The sequence below is a fragment of the Drosophila miranda genome, chromosome 2, assembly GCF_003369915.1.
Source record: "Drosophila miranda strain MSH22 chromosome 2, D.miranda_PacBio2.1, whole genome shotgun sequence".
Classification (NCBI taxonomy): domain Eukaryota; kingdom Metazoa; phylum Arthropoda; class Insecta; order Diptera; family Drosophilidae; genus Drosophila; species Drosophila miranda.
Window position 1 is genome coordinate 33,517,469 of NC_046675.1, and position 12,225 is coordinate 33,529,693.

Sequence of the window (12,225 nt, forward strand, 5' to 3'; positions counted from 1 at the left end):
TCCTAAATCATTTTCTTTTTTAAATGGTATTTTAACCACATACCTACCATTCTCATCTCTTCTTGTTGTTTCCAAGAAATGCTCCTCGCACACATCTTCTTCTACGTCATTCTTTTCACTTTCCAATTCCCAGAACCGCTCTAAGTCCCCAACTTCAATTGTTGTCGCCACAATAAATTTATCACCTTTTGATTTGGTGCAACCGGATATAATCCATCCGAATTCTGTATTTTGTCCAAGTAGTCCGTCTATTTTTACTACTCCGTCTTTTAAAATATGGGTATACAAATCTATCCCAATTATTACATCTACCCTACTTGGTTTGTTAAAGTTTGGGTCTGCCAACACATAATCTTGCCACTTAGTTTTATCAATATTGAAAGACTTTAATGGTAAAGCTTTCATCAGTTTCGGAAGAATAATTGCTTCAATATTTAGAGGACCTTTATTATAATCACGAGTTTTTACCGATAAAGTAACTTTGTACTTTGAAGTGCAAGAGTCTGTAGAAGACACTCCACTTACCTCGGTGTTCGCTCTTTTTCGTACTAAGTTTAATATTTGCGCAGCTTCTTCTGAAATTATGGTACATTGCGACCCAAAATCAATGAGAGCTCTAAGGTTTTGATAGCCACCATTCCTTGCCCTTACTTTTATAAGTGCTGTAGCTAAGAACGCTTGTTCTTTTGTCAAGCAAGTGTTAACATTTTCCCTCTTTTCGTAGGGAATATGGAGCATCGTATGATGAGGTTTTTTACAAATCCCACATAAAATTTCAGAAAAGCATTTCTTATACATATCATGCCTACAGCATTTTGTGCAAAGGCGCTGTTTTTTAATAAACTGGCCTCTATCTATCGGACTCATTCCCTTAAACTTATAGCAGTGAATTATGGTATGTCCTGCCATTTTACATAACGGACAATTTTCTTTTATTTTACCATATTGTACTCCTTTTTTCAACGGTTTCCACTCTTTATCCTGCGACGTGTAAAGAGAACTGTACCGTTGTTCTAAAAATTCCATCACATCTGGCAATGCTTGGATATCTTTTGTCCTTTTTATATGACTTTCATATAATTGTAAGGTATCTTTGTTGAATTTTTTCAACACAATGTGCGCGAAAATCACATCAACTTCTTCTGTTAAGTGTGACTTTAATTTAATTAAATGTATTGACTCGTTTATAGAATCAGAAAACCATTTAATATGTTTCGCTGAATCGTGATCTAGCATTGGTAAGTCTAGTAAACGATTCAGCTGATCCGAAAAAATTTTTCGCTTATTTTCATACCGCTTGGTCAGCAATTCCCAAGCGGCATTATAATTCTCCAGCGGCCCAGTTAAAAGGTGAGCTACCATACTCCGTGCCTCACCCTTTATCGCGATTTTCAAATAATTGAATTTTAGAGATGTACTCAGACTATCTCTGTTATGAATTAATTCACAAAATATTTGTGAAAAGCCGTCCCACTCTTTTTCTTCGCCCGAGAATGTGGGTACTTCCACTTTCGGAAGATCAGGCAAATCGATATCTTCTTTTTTTACCGTTGCCCCTTTAGTATCCATGCTGTTTTCTTCAGCTATGGCTTGCATCCTAACTTCTAGGTTGCTCAACATGCTTTAAATATCAAAGTCCAACTCGACGATCTGCTCGTTGAAGCTGTCGTTTGTTTCATAGCTATGATTAAACTCAATTTTTTAGCTCAGTTTTTTACTGAGGAACTCAATTTTTTCCTTTCTCATTCTACACTCTCCCATTTTAGCCTGATCAAACCTCTGCATATGTCCTTAGGTTTTCCACTATTCTGATGATTTCCTCAGATACTTTTTCTATGCTATTGTCAATTTTGGGCTCTATGTCTTCCTTCAAAGTTCCAGTCTCCACTGACTGTAACTTTGTTTTTTCTACCTTCCCTTTCGTTAATGTTTCCTTATTTTTTGACTCTACATACTTTTTATGTATGTCCTCTATATTTTTAATCATTTTTTCGTACTGCTGTCTCTTAAAGTAGTCATGATCGACTACTCCATATGTTAACAGTGCAGAATTATTGCCTGTAACTTTGTTTTTAAGGTCTCCTAACCTTTGGATTACATCGCTGGTCAAATGACCAGCTTCAATCTTTTTAATCTCCCTTGCTATCGCTGCTTGAGCCTCTAATAGCTTAATTATTTGTTCCGACAACATCTTAGTTTAAAAATTTAATTTTTTTTACTTTTACTTAATTAGGCTTAGAAACAATTTGAAATATGAGACTTAGCTAATGAATTCTGCTTCTGCTGTTGTTGTTACTGCTTCCTCTGAAGTCGCTGCTGCTGATACCGCTGTTGCTGCTGCTGGTGTTGCCTCTGCTTACGTCGCTGCTGCTGATATCGCTGTCGCTGCTGCTGGTGTTGCCTCTGCTTAAGTCGCTGTCGCTGATCTTCCTGTCGCTGCAGTTATTGTTGCTGGCACAGTGGGCACACACAAACCCATTTATATATTTCTTTTTCACAGTCACAGTTATTTGCCACTTTTTTTTTTTTTTCAATTCTAGCCATTAAGCACTTTCGATGTTTCGGATTATTATTTTTTTCTCTTTCGATGTTCCGGCCTCGAAAACGCCACCGTCGCGAAAAATTTTTATTTTTCAATTACAATAGATAAACATATTTCGTTATCTATTAAAATACAGCCTGTCCAGCTCGTATTTTCCAAATTATTAATTGAAACTTCCGTTTCATTTATTTTTATTTATTTTTTTTTGTTTTATTCTCCGATCACAATAGATATACCCAGTTATCTATTAAAAATACAGCCTGTTTAGCTCGTATTTTTCCAAATTATTAATTGAAACTCTCGTTTCATTAATTTATTTTATACTCTGTTCCTTCCTATAGGAGGGAAATCAAAGTTTTTTATTTTGCTACCTTTAGCTGTCAGTGAACTAGACACTTGTTCAGTCTCAAGGAAGCTGGTTTAACTCCGTGCTCTTACCACAGGGGGGAAACAACGGAGAGTCTCGAAGGACCAAAATGTTAAGACCTTAAAAGAAAAGTCTAGACATTTGCGAGTTGAGTTGAAAATTCAAACTGAATTTTATTCTTAAAATCAGAGCCTTAAATGTGATTTGACAATGAGGTAGGAGGTACAATTTGGTAGTCTATAATTATCGTTAGACCTACGCAGAGGATACACTTTACTGAGGGTGTCTTTTTGAGTACATGCTTACATTAGTTTTATTTTAGGACCGCATTTGTTAAGTGTTTTCTCCACTTGTGTTTTGTTGTCGTATTAATGGGTTACAGATCTCTGTTTACACCAGTGCAGTCATAACTTGTCTACTTTATGTTATTTCTTTAGAGATCGGTGTTGTTACATGAGTTTATGTGTACAATAATCTATTTATATTTAAACATTCTGCAAGGGGCCGAAAGTGGCATTGTATTGACGATAATATGTTCATATTTGAACATTAATTAACTTCCTAACCAGCCAACAATCTGGAAACCTGTTTTATTCCGCGAGTGCATGTCTTTTGATTTGTGTTGAAACATTATTTAACTTTTTATTTTTCGGCGTCGGCTTGTCGTGTTGGTGTTGTTGCAGTGAGTGAGTACGCATAACATTGCATTGCAGTCCGCTCTCGTCTGGTAGCTTTTGTTGTGTTATCACTCTCTCCCTATCACCTAAACTTAAATAACTGTTCTCTCTCTCTCGCTCTCGTAACTTTCTGTTCAGTAGCTCTCTCTCTCTCTCTCATTAGCTGCTGCTGCAACTGTTCTCCTCTCCTCCTATAAGCGTTTGTCTGTCACACTGGTTTGATAGCCATTTGTTTTGAAATATTATTTGATTTTAATTTTGTTCAAAATTTGTATTATGGAGTTTCCTGTTGTATGTGCCAAAAAATCATGCAATAAGCAGATCACCCACGATCAGCCGATTATCCCCTGCTGGCTCTGCGACAGCGTAGTGCACGCAAAATGCGCTGGATTTTCTGGCCTTGTGAGTGATGCCATTTCAAAGCGTAATGGTTTACACTACAGTTGCGAGGCATGCCGTGCGGTGGAGAAAGACATGGTAGCTTTTATGTGGCAGACGCGGAGTGGCTTTAAGGAGCTGACCGTTGGTTTTAAAAACCAATACGATCGGCTCCTAGCCTTGGAGGCTCAGTTTAGCGGTTTAAAACTGCTGAATGAGTCTCCGAGGCGCAAAAAGGTCACTCCGCGGGATCTGCAAGTGCCAATAGTCGCTCAGCCGCTCGATGCCGAAAATCGGACTCCGACCACTCAAAGTCTACAGCAGCTGATTTCGTTTGCCACCCCAAGGGCAAAGACAGCTGCTGGCGATGCAGATTCGGTTGCCGAATTCATCGCTTCGGAGAATGTGCAGCCAAGTACGTCTGCAGCGTCCGTGTCCGCAAGTTCGCTAGTTATCCCGTCTATCCCGATCCCACCAGTAAATAGACGTTCCGGACCTCCGGATATTGCCACCACAGGTACTAGGCCTGTGGTGACTAAACCACTGGTGGGAGTCCCACCAAAACGACAAGTTTTTGTTTCACGGCTGGCCCCTGACCTCACATCGAATTATGTAATTGCTTTTATTCAAAGCAGAATGAAAGCCGTTGGCTTAAAGGTGGAGAAGTTTAATTTCTCTTATGGCATGGAGTTATCTTCGTTCAAGATAAGTGTCTCCCCAACTCACTTTGACACCATTTGCTCTGCCAAAATTTTGGCCAGAGCATATGGTGGCGAAGGAGTTCAAGGCCAAGAAGAAAAATAGGCCCCCCATAACACTTACAAATCATCCCAATGCGCCATCCTCATCTTCCCGTCCTGCTTCCACCCTTCCAAAAAACTAACTTCTCTTAGTAACCTCTTAGTATGTATGTAAGAATCTTGCGTAGTAAGCTAATTGCTTCTAATTGCAGTGGACTCTTACTTCATGTCGGAACACTTCACAGTCCAAGTTCAACAGGAACTGGAATTCCTGTGTGTAAAACTGATTCTTCCCGCTTTCGCTATATGCATTACTTGCTCGTATATCCCACCTTCTTCGGATATTTCAATTTATGAGCAGCACTTGTCCGCTTTAACCGCTGTTTCTTCCTCGCTATCTGATAAAGATCGTATGATAGTTCGTGGTGACTTCAACTTGCCAGGAACTGTTTGGTCTTCGGTAAACGAGTCTAGTATCCTAGTGCCCATGTCACGACATGACTTTGTTGACGGTTTGCTTGACCTGTCCCTGTCTCAAGTCAACCATGTGAAACATTTCTTGGGTCGATTGCTTGATCTGTGCTTTGTATCGGATCCGACCATAGTGTTGTTAACCCGAGCCCTTCCGCTCACTATACCTGAAGACGCCTACCACCCTACTTTCGAGGTGCTGCTAGATATAGGACCAACTGTATTGGATCGGTCGAGTAGACTACCTGAACGTGTCCGCTGCTTTCGTAAAGCCGAGTTTGCGAAGCTTAATAACCTCATTAGGGATTTTGATTCGTCCGCTTTGTACTTGTGCACTGATGTCATAAAAGGCACAAACTTTTTTACAATGCTCTTGGCACATTTTTTGATTCTTGTGTCCCGCTTTCTTGTCCGACTAGATCTGGAAAACCACCTTGGTTTACCAAAGAGTTATCCAGTCTAAAAAACTTAAAATCAAGACTTTATAAAAAATTTCAAGAAGTGGGTTCTCCTACTTCTCACTCTCGCTATGTATTAGCTCGGTCAAACTTTTCAGTTCTTAATGCTCAATGCTATAAGAACTACCTATCTCGATGCAGGATACGTTTTTCTCTGGACCCTAAACAGTTTTACAGCTTCGTAAACAGTAAGCGTAGAACGTCCGCACACCCATCCTCGCTATCATTTTGTAATACGTCGGCAAATAATGATCAGGCAATTGCCGATCTTTTTGCCCAATTCTTCCAAACCACCTATTCTGAGGAAAGCTACTCTGGTCATCCGTACCCATACGGTTTCCCTTGTTAAATGAATGTTACAAACTTCATGATCTTCGACTAGTTAAGCCGGTGTTTTCACCGGGTCCAGACGGGGTTCCAGGTTGTGTACTCAGGTACTGCGCCGAGGCTCTGTGTGGACCCTTGCTTAAACTATTCACCCTATCCATTGATTCTTCTTGCTTCCCCCCGATCTGGAAGGAATCGTTTATAATTCCTCTCCATAAAAAAGGTAGCAAGTCTGATGCAAAAAATTATAGAGGTATAGCAAAGTTACCCGCTATTCCTAAAATGTTTGAGAAGGTTTTAACTCCGCACTTGCAACATCTCTGCAAGTCACTTATATCTCCAACTCAGCATGGATTTATAAGGCAGCGAACAACCACCACGAACTTGTTAGAGTTTACGTCTTTCATTATTAAAGGCTTTCAAAGTAACTTACAGACGGATGTTATTTACACCGACTTTAGTAAAGCATTCGACTCTGTAAACCATTCCCTTTTAGCGCATAAACTTGACCTTTTAGGGTTTCCGCCCAACCTCCTGAGATGGATTTCTAGCTATCTTTGTTCTAGGTCTCAAAGAGTCCTCTTCAAAAACTCCCTCTCTTTACCAGTAAAGGTTTCTTCGGGAGTACCACAGGGCAGCCATCTAGGCCCCTTACTCTTCACATTCTTTATTAATGCCTTGCCTTCGGTATAAAAATACTCTCGAGTACTTATGTATGCGGATGAATGTTAAACTCTGTGTCCAGTATAAGGAAATTTCATTTTATTCTCGCTTTGCAATCCGACCTCAATAGCTTTCAGTCATGGTGTTGTGCAAACTTGTTACACCTTAATGCCTCGAAATGCAAAGTTATGACATTTCATCGTTCTAGCCCTTTTTTCTTTTTTTTTTTTTTAATTGTGGACGTTGACATGCAATGACTGCATCTTTCAAGAGGCGATGCAGTTACTGCACCGTCAAGTGGCCCGTGTGACACCAGCAGAAGGCTGTTACGCGCGGATCCCAGGCAAAACGCAGCCCTCCTCCCGCCCAACCGACCGAGGGGCGCTGCCGCATGACGCGCGGTGCGTAGCCGAACCGAACGCGAACATGCAAGAAAGATAGCTATTAGACTAACATTCGAGAAAAATTAGCACAAAACTTACTAAGAAACTAAGCATGCAATCAAAATACAAATACCACTACAGTTACTAATTAATAGAAAGGTGAGTAAGGATTAATAATTTAATAAGAGGAAGAGAATTAGTGTTGGATATAATATGGTAGAGATTCTATACGGTCCTGGTGTACTTTGTACTGAGGGCACCATACACAGGAGCCGTATTCTAAGATCGGACGAACAAGCGAGGTATAGAGAGTCTTTGTTATATAGGGGGTCGTCAAATTCCTTTGACCACCTCTTTATAAACCCAAGCACGCCCATGGCCTTATTTACCGTGGTACAAATTTGTTCGGAAAACTTTAACTTGGGGTCTAACATAACACCCAGATCATCCACTAGGGTAATTCTCCCAAGAGAACCACCAAATAGGGTGTAGGGAGCCAACAAAGGGCTAAAACGATGAAATGTCATAACTTTGCATTTCGAGGCATTACCACCATGACTGAAAGTTATTGAGATCGGATTGCAAGCGAGGATGAAATGAAATGTCCTTGTACTGGACACAGAGTTTAACATCCTCCGCATACATAAGTACTCGAGAATATATTAATACTGAAGGCAAGTCATTAATAAAGAGTGTAAAGAGTAGGGGGCTTAGATGGCTGCCCTGTGGTACTCCCGAAGAAACCTTTACTGGTGAAGAGAGGGAGTTTTTGAAGAGTACTCTTTGAGACCTGGATCAAAGATAGCTAGAAATCCATCTCAGGAGGTTGGGCGGAAACCCTAAAAGGTCAAGTTTATGTGCTAGAAGGGTCGAAGTCGGTGTAAATAACATCCGTCTGTAAGTTACCTTGAAAGCCTTTAATAATAAAAGAGGTAAAATATTGTACAATTAATAAGAGTTTTAAACGTAACCCGATTAAGCAATGTTTTTATATCACGTCAGGGGACTCCAATATTTGAGACGCTAAGCTTTTTGGCACCTATTTGTTCCAAAATAAAAAGTGAACTTGGTTTAACTTTATAATAGGTACCTTTTGTTGATGGCTGAGCGGAAGCCGATTGCTTGCTATGGCCAGATAATTTTATGAGAGGTCGATATGCAACCAATGCGCAAATGGGTTAGCATAGAAGTAAATAAACGACGGCGGCAGATCAAAGTGATTGCAGAAGAGGCGGCGGCAGAGAGCCCTTTTAGTGGGAGAGCGCAGCAGCTCTGCAAAAAGTCAACGTTTGCAAAACATAGGCTCTGCTCATACAATAACAATTACAATGCTTAAATTTACTTCCCAATTCATTCTTCGCCGGCTGGCCCGAACACATTTAAAACAGTGCATACACGATCGTTCTGTTTGACTGCAAACCTTGTGGCCGTTCAGTATCCAAACACTCTGTCAAAAGGATGCTCACAAGTGCTCGTAGGCCAACATAAAAATTCGAATGTTGCAGATGATGAACATAGCTTCGCACAAACTGCGAGCGATTGGTCAAAAGCTGAGGAAATTTGGCATCGTATGATATAGGAGCTTTGGCTAGTCGCCTCCCCAACAACGAAAAGTTACATAAAGTCCCTGTGTCTTTATGGATGCATGGGTTTAACCGCTGACGACTAGGACCAATTGTAGATGCTTTCTTAACCTTTTAGATTTCTCCTTGATTCTCATTATGCTGGACGATCTCGATAACTTTATAAATGGCTTCATTATATTCGGTCAGTGATTCAGCTTTTTAGAAATTTAGACTTGGGTCTTTACATTTTCTTATAAAGTTTGAGCTGTGACGAAAATCCCTCGATTACATCTAACAGCTCCGAACTTCGCACAGCAGCGATCAGACCGACCGCAGTCTTCCTCTTTTCCAGCTGAAGATTATCGGAGTGCTCGAAATTAGCGTTCTTGGGCCAGTTTTCTTCTTCCTCCTTCAGAAATTATGCTGCCTCGAACCAAATTGACTGAACGATTTCGTCGACGTCACAACCTCTTGAGACAATATCTGCTGGGTTCTGTTTCGTGGGTACATGCCGCCACGTAGCATCATCTGACCACTCTTGAATCTCAGCCACTCTATTTGAAACGAAAGTCGACAACGACGATGGATGAGACCGGATCAATAAACGACTCGTTCAATGGGCACGTTTAATAGGGGCTTTATTCTGTGACAGAGATCTGCGAGAAGCTGAGCGGCACATAAATTAAGCTTTAGAGCGTTTTGTTCTTGAGCTTTGAATTTGGAAGTCAACAACGATTTTTTTAAACCTTCTGCAGTTCTGCTACGTATATAGACGCACGCACCATAGGGTCTCATGGTGTTCAGGCCAACTCCGTGCGCCCCGGTCCCAACTCGCTCTCGCGCGCTCGGAGGGGCGCTCGGATCCACAATCCACGATCCACTCGGAGCTCACGGCAGCAAAAGCATCATAATGCATTACGTTTACGTTTTTACCCCCGCTTCAACCTGTCGACATACCGTGCGAATACCCAATAACTACATGAACAATATATATATATATACACAACGAAACCCATCGGCCTTTCCTTTCTGTGACGACTGCTAGGAGTTTAAACTGGAACATATACCTCGCCGTTGGATAATTGAACCTCGATCCGCCCCACTACAGACATTGGTCCTTCGAGCCGGATCTTCGCCTTCCCCATAAGGAGAAGCTCACCCCAGCCAGCATCGGCGGATCGCTCCAAGTTCAAGATAAGTACTCTTCGATTGTGCCTAACAACAGTGCAGTGATTTTGTGCGAGTTTTCCATCCCAGTCCGAGTTCCCGTGGCATATGTTCATACATATGTATATACATATGTATTTATTTCTCGCTCTAGCTCCAAATTAAACCATACCTCGTTTTGCCAACGGTTGTGGCCTCCTACTTCTCCAAAGGTTTAATTTGATCCGAGCTAACTCCTGCGTTCAGCTTCCGATCCAGTGTAAATAATATTCTTATTATTCTTCGCGCCCACGCCTCCAAAATATTTGTTGTAGTTGGATGACCCGCTGCCAGCCATCCAGACGGTCAGTTTCGTCAGGACAGGCTCGAGGATTTGCTCAGCAGGAGTCAAAACATCTAAGTCAACAGGATTTTCTGAAAGCGAGACTAAAGGGCGAGAGTTGACAATCGCCCTGATCTGACAGATCAGGGTGCGCAGCTCGTCGAAGCTAAGCACAGATGGTCCAACTGTGCGGTACAGGTGATTTTTGCGGTCTTCACGGCCGCTTCCCACAACCCTCCAAAATACGGAGATCGTGGTGGCCACTTTAGTGGCGCCACTCGCGACTTTGAGCACAAAACGTGGCTCGAAGACTGGGCTTCCCTGGACACGACATATACGCAAGCGCCATATGCTTCTAAGCTGGCACAGATGCTAGACTAGAACGAAGAACGAAGCGAGAAAATGAGATCCGAGAAATGCTTGCCAAACTGTTTATCTGATTTACTGATTTATCAATCCAAGAGGGTCGTAGAAACGCGCAGTCGTAGATTAAACCGACCGCTTTAAGTGCTTTGAGTTTGTGTCAAGTGCGGACAAGACAAAAAGCAGCTGATCCGAAGTAGGGTCCCACGCTAAGCCGAGAGTTTTGGCTATATCGCTTCCATCATTTAACTTTAGGAACATCTCTATGTCATCTTCAGGGGTTCCCTCAAGTACTTCCTGGTGACTGGAGCACCATTTCCTAAGTCTAAAATTACCACGGGACAGTAAAGCTGATGTTTGGTGCATCTTGTCCATGACCTGTGCGACCGAATTACCGCCCGAAATAAGGTCATCCACGTAAAACTCCTGCCGCAGAGCAGCTGAGCCAAGAGGGTAGGACTCACCCTCGTCGATGGCCAGCTGGTGCATTGAGCAAACCGCTAAAAATGATGCAGCCCTCGTCCCGTATGTGACGGTGTCTAATGTGTAGACTTGAACCTCGGACTCGATGGAATCTCGCCATAGGACTCGCACTGATACAAATTGTCGGGTGGAGACACTCGTACGCAGCGGTACATTTTACAAATGTCCCCAGTGAGAGCGACTGGATATATTCAAAAGCGAATCAAAATGTTAAACAATGCAGGCTGAATAACAGGGCCCGTCATCATCACATCATTTATAGAATATCCAGTTGATGTAGCTGCGGATCCATCGAAAACGACACGGAGTTTTGTCGTCGTACTGTCCTCCTTTAGGACAGGGAATCAGGCAGGAATTGGCTACGGGAATCAGGGTTGACTTGGTGCATATGATGCAAATAAATGTACCGCTACCGCTCCTTGAGTATAGGATTTCGCTCCAGTTTACGCTCCAGACTGATGAACCGTCGATAAGCCTGAGTATAAGATTCTCCTTAGCGATCAGTATTGTTATTTAGCGGCAGACGAACTGCATACTCCCCGGATGGCAAACGTAAAAGGTGGCTTACGAAATGTGCTTCACAATCGTCTTCCTCTTTGGTATTCAAATCAGCCTCCACACAATTCTCGACTTCCGAAAACATACGAAGAGTTTTATCCAACATTGCTTCCATCTCAGCTTCCGAATCTGGACAATTGTGCGTTGCCAAAAGCGCCGCGCTTGATACCTTTTGTCCACCGCCAGATACGATCCACCCAAGCTGGGTTTTCTGCAGAAGAGGCAGGCCATCGGTGAGTTTGATTTGCCCTACGCAGAGGAGATCATAAAAAACGCTCGCCCAATAAGATCAACCCGTTGATGATTCAAAAATGCAGGATCGGCGAGTTGATTGTTAGATGGAATACTCCAATCGGATACATTTACTGCCATACTTAGTTGACAATCGGTAATCGTGGGGGTGATGAGAGTAGTAAGCGTAATTGTGTAAGCAGAGGTGCGAGTCCTCCCATTTGGTTTGCGTCTTCGAATCCAACTTCTGCAGCAGCATGTTGATGACCATGAATCCTGAAATCTCCTCAGCAGTTGCCAATGTCTGCAACGCTCGCATGTGTAAATTTGCTGCATCCGAAAACTCCCGAAGCCTTTTTGCAGAAGGCGAGTCTACCCTCTTGAGCCCAAGAATCTTCTTGATGTGTGCCTGAAAAACAAGTCCTTTGTTATTAAAACGTTTATTAAGTATATCCAGAGCCGCACGATAATTGGCACTGAAGAGCTCCAACGATCGAACCGCATCCAAAGCCGCATCAGCGAGACAGGAG